This window comes from Hakea prostrata, chromosome 10, assembly GCF_041222555.1.
Source record: "Hakea prostrata isolate BN-2017 chromosome 10, UWA_Hpros_2, whole genome shotgun sequence".
Taxonomy (NCBI): Eukaryota; Viridiplantae; Streptophyta; class Magnoliopsida; order Proteales; family Proteaceae; genus Hakea; species Hakea prostrata.
Window position 1 is genome coordinate 35,319,467 of NC_142609.1, and position 5,644 is coordinate 35,325,110.

The 5,644-nt window shown below is 37.5% G+C and overlaps 1 non-coding gene across 1 annotated transcript; it reads right to left on the bottom strand.

Annotated features, from left to right (window-relative positions):
* Nucleotides 1-2,412: 2,412 nt before the first annotated feature.
* TRNAA-UGC (transfer RNA alanine (anticodon UGC)) lies at nt 2,413-2,485 on the bottom strand. Its single transcript has one exon. It is a non-coding gene; the product is annotated as a tRNA-Ala (tRNA).
* Between the last annotated feature and the right edge of the window lie 3,159 nt (nt 2,486-5,644).

A 5,644-nucleotide genomic window follows, 5' to 3' on the forward strand; every position in this document is an offset into this window, starting at 1 on the left:
GGAGCATCACATGCATATGATTGTGCTTGTTTTCTCCTCACAAGTACACCTCTTGGGGATTTCTTCTTTGAGATGGAACCACAAGTTGGAGATAGCAACAACTAGGGAGATAGGGAGTAGACTAAGGCATACCCAAGCTAAATATTTCGCTTATGTAATTTCAGTAGTATAACTGGACAATTGTAAGATTGAGCACCTTAAAGACAAGGAAACGATGTGTCTTCTCTTTCCAAATTTTATAGATTCTACTTGTTATCTTTGTTGTGGACAATGTGGACATATGCTACTTATGGTACCTCATTGAAAAATCTAAGGGGGGCATGTGCAGGAATCCCGTACCAATGAGCTAATTCAAAAAGCCTCTAGGTCAGAATGTTACACATAATCTACATTTGGCCTTGTATGATTTGGGCTCAAAATTCCGACCAACTGGGTGATCAGATGGTGCTAGATTAGTGTAAGGACAAGGTCAAGAGTGAGTGTTTAACCTTGGATGGGCCAAGCCCAACAACCTTATATGATATTTTTGGTGAAAGTAGAGTAATAATATAGAATTATGAATTGTTTATTCTCTTGTAGTTTTTTTTTTTTTAATAACCTTATTCTTTTGTAGTAAATATCAAGGTATCTGTCTAAGTTGGCTCAACATGGCACTATTTAGCTTATAAGGCCAGGGTCATGGTTCTAGTTAGGGTTAGGCTGGCATATCCATCATAAATATCTAAGTTTAAAAGGCGAAGCCCAACTTGACAATCCCCTCCCCCTGCCAATCCCCAAATAAAAGCCCATAAATAAATAAATAAATAAATCACCTCATGCTGGTGATCACCATTCTTTCATTTAGTCATCATCAAACCAGTCAAGGAATGCGAAAAGGCAGGGGCGATTGGGGGAGAAGGTGTGAATGAACAAATATTCAAATCCATGATTTCCTTGATCTTAATGTCTCGATATAGAAGGCTAACCCACTTTGCTAAAAACACATCCACCGGATGATCACCATTCTCCAAGCAATCTACCATGAATTAATTTCTATGGTTACAACCTAAAGCCGACTTACAATAGGTTTGAAGCCCAATCATGCTAACCAATTATAAACCAAATCAATTTCTGTTCGACCTAAAGCTTGGCATAAGGATGTCAATGAATAACCAGTAGCCAAACTGAATTCCCAAATTCAAAACAAATTGACACCCTTACAAATCCTTATGCTTGAAAAAGTAGATGCTTTTTACAAATGCACTTGTTGTGCAATATGGAACAAGATGTGAGTTTCTTTCATTTCATTATGAATGTAATCATTAACAACAACAACAATAACAACAATAACAACAACAATTCCTTTTGGGAATCATTTTGGTCCACCACTCTCCACTTTTGAGAATGAAGAAATGGAATAAAGGTCTTAGGATCTTTCCCAGTTTCTACCATCATAGTTCCTGATCTCAATGTGATCCAGCGTACCTGGATCAACACACGCGATAGACACAGAAATCCCGTCGGGATTTGATCTTGGTATATAAAAGGAGGTTATGTCACAAACCTTGCAGAAGGTGTGCTTCGCGGTATGCGTGCCAAAGGTGTATGTTGTGAGAAACTCCTTGGAATCTCTTAACAGTTCAACAAAGGTGGCAGGAACTACGAAGCTGGTGAAGCCTCTCATGCTGCAGTCAGAACAGTTGCACTTCCAAGCAACAACACTTCTTAGTGCTACCACTTTCCATCTCAAACTAAAACCAGTTACGAGCTTTCACCAATTCAATAGATAATCACATCCAGATGAGAAATCAAAAAGAATGAGATTCAAGGTTTAAAGATTGAAATTTTGCTGCAAATTAATCCATCTTCCAAGTAGATCAACTTACATCTCGGAAGTGGGCTGTTGGATCTTATCGTACCACTCTGCCGCTCCCCAAGTTGCTTTGCAAGCGATCAGAACCCAGAAGCAGAGTATAAAATCAATATCTTGATTAATAAATTAAACAGTCAAAAAAGAAAGAAAAATAGTCAAAAGTATCTCCCACGTGTTTCCAAATTCAAATCTCAGAAATGAACTTCTTATATCTTAATTGGCTCTCATTTTCTTCTTCTTGCCTCCATCAAACCCTTTTCAAGTGTACAACGAACAACTCACAAAGCAAGGGAAACCTGCTTGCGCCATTAGATTTGAGAAATCGATTATTGTTCTTACCGTTCAATCTCCTTGAAACTTGTTATGCACAGAAAATGTGAAAATGAAAGAAATAAAGAGACGGGAGGAACATCCACCTCCCTGAGCCAATTTTGCGCGATAATAGTAAAAGTCCAAAACGAAGCAAGCTCATACAGGGGCATTGTGTCATCTTTCTTAGTCAGTTATGATGGAAACCCTATTCCACCGAATGCAATTATTCATTGCTCGCTTGGGAGTGGTGGAGATGCGGGGTATCGAACCCCGTACCTCTCGCATGCAAAGCGAGCGCTCTACCATGTGAGCTACATCCCCATTGATGGTGTTTGTTTCCCTATCCCTACTAATACTTATGGTATGCAAGAAAAAGAACATATAGAAATAGTTAAACATCCTATAACGAAAGCAAAAATTCTATGCAAAGCAAAATTGCTACTGGTCAATTTACATTAAGAAATTAAAAGTCATTCCACGTTGTAGAAAACCCACCCACCCACTCTATAGAAATCAAGAACCCAAATAGTAAGTAATAACATAGAGACTACAAGCTCATTCATCAAGCTCCACTGGATGGTACACCATACAAATTCTCAAACCAAAAACCCTTTTAAATTACATCTTGTACTATGATTCATTGCCTTAAAATTGGATTGGGTTCTTATACTATGAAATCGTAGATTTTTTTTTCCCTTTTATGAAACCTTCTCTTTTTTTGGTTGGTGTTTAGTTTGATATGGAAAAGAAATACCTCTGAATTGATAAGTATTTATCAATTTAAACAAACTTATACATTAAATTAGACATTCATATGTAATTATTTTGTAGAGAGAGCAATTTTGTAGCTCAGTCTCTAGCTAGGGAAGGTCTTTTGTCGAAAGGAACGACAAGTTGGCCATCTTCCCACCCCTGGTTGATTTCTCTTTGTAATCAAGCTGTGTGCTCTTTGCCTTATTTAAAATAAAGTCCTATTTACAAAGAAGAAAAAAAAAGAGAGGAGGTTGAAACTCTCTCGTTCTTAGAGGTTACATTGGATACAAACTCCTCTTTGCTATAATACTACTACAAAGTCAATTTAAACATTTAATAGATAAGTTTTATTAATTAATTGAATTGAAATCGATTTTCGCTAAAACGCAAAAGGAAAGAAAACACGTCAGTAGGGACAGAATAATGCAACCTCCACAATTCATGCATTTGGATCTGCCATCGAGAGGTTCTTTCAACAGCTTTGTGCCTTCACCACCACCATTTTCTTGATCCTCAATAGTTCAAAACATATATTGAATTGCAGGCGGTACAAACAAGAACACATCTAGTTCAATTTGAACCAATCTTTCTCCATCATATCATTGACTTTACACGCAGCTCTTCACTCATCATTTGTCAATACTTCCAAGAAAATGGGGTGGTTTGCAGACTGCACAGAAAGTTTTTAGTGAAATGACTGAGAGCATGTAGTTGAGTGGTGCTTGGTGTTTTTGGTTGTCATTTTTCATTCTATGGACAATGTACAAAAGGTGTTTGATAAAATGACTGAGAGGAAGGTAGTTTCACGATGTTAAAGTTATATGTACGACTCTGTATTTGATATAGAATACGGTTTGTAGTAATGTTTGTAGGGTTATTCATTTCAACTTCCAGCTTTCAACCATCCCCTACCTCAAAAGCCATTGTACCAACTGACATAAAAGATAATTTTGCCATAATTTATATTTATTCTATGGTGTCAACCCATGCATAATCTCTCTCTCTCTCTCTCTCTCTCTCTTTTTTTTTTTTTTTTTTTTTTTTATTTTTTGTGCCAAAAGACATTTATTTGAAAGAAAAACCCCTAGGGAAGTTACAACCTGCATAGTCAAAATACAAAAGCCAATGTATCAAGGGGGGGGGGGAACAAAAGACAATAAAGAGAACTGTGATTTGGCAACAAAGGAAGCCAGCCGATCAGCTACATTGTTTCCTTCTCTAAGGGTATGTACAAAAGCTATGGATTCAAATTGATTCTTCAATATAAGGATGTCTTCAATGATATGTGAGATACTCCATGGCTTTGGGGATTCTTGTTGATTAATGATATTGATAATAACTTCATTATCACCCTCAAGGATCACTCTCTTCAAATTTCTGGAAAGAGCCACTAGTAAAGCCGTCTTTAAGGCTTCAACTTGAAGAGCTTTGAGGCAGCCTTTCGGGAATGCGAAACTGAGAATGAAATGCCCAAGATGATTTCCGGCAACTCCACCAATACCAGCTGCAAAGAGATTGCCCGCAAGTCTAATGGATGATCCATCAATATTGAATTTAATGTGATCCTTGGGAGGAGCAGTCCACTGAATATTCATGGTTTTGGATCTAACTGCCTTAAAATGGTAGTTATGAAGGTACTCAGCATGTAGAGATTGAGCAAGCCACCATACTTGCCTTGGACTTTTGAAGGAATCACCATAACTTGCTTTGTTGAAAGAAGACCAGATAATCCCGAGTAGTAATAATATGTAGTACCCGATGGAGAATTGATGTAGTGTAACAGCAATCCAGTTGATTAGCTGATCAACGATGTTAGTTGAATGATTCCACCAGCAGATTCTAAATTGTTTCCATATCTATCTTGCATATTGACATTTCAATAAAATATGATCCATATCAGCCATATCAGATGAGCATAGGTAACAAATATTTGGAATATCACATCCTCTATTCTTGAGCAAGTTTGGTGTGGGAAGTTTCTGATGGAGTAACTTTCAGGTAAAGTGAATGATTCTTGGGGCTAAGGGGAGATGCTGCAACTTTAACCAAGGAATGGACTTCTGGTGGGTATTACTGTTGCAAAATACTTTATAAGCTGAGGCAACCGTGAAGTTACCAGATGAGGTTTGATCCCAAATAATGCTGTCTTGCTTCTTAGAAAGTGGGAGATGTATGTTGAATATTAGCTTGGCTATCTCTGGGCTCCACCAAATCAAGAACTAAATCATGTTTCCAGGTATTTGAATCATGATCAATGAAAGAAGATACCTTACTAGGAGCATTCTACGAGAGAGGATGAAGTTGTTGTAGCATAAGAGATGGATGTATCTATCTATTAACCCATGGATCAATGTCATTGCCATTACCCACTTGATGAAAGATGTAACCCTTCAATAAATCTCTCACTTTAATGAGAGATTCCAGCTCCAGGAAGAGGATTGGTTGGCAGTTGGTTGAAGAAAACTGTAGTTATGGAAATACTTCCCTTTCATAACTTTGAACCATAGAGAATCCTTACCTGAAATGAGGTCCCAAATTTTCTTAGCAAAAAGTGCAAGATTAAATGCTTCCAGATTTTTGATGTTGAGACCTCCAACTCTTTTAGGTTGACAGATGGTATTCCATCCAATGGTATGCATGTGTTTGATCTCACCACTAGACCAGAAAAAGTTTTTGTTGGCTGATTCGAGAGAGGTGATTACATTGTTAGGAAGGATGAAGCATGAC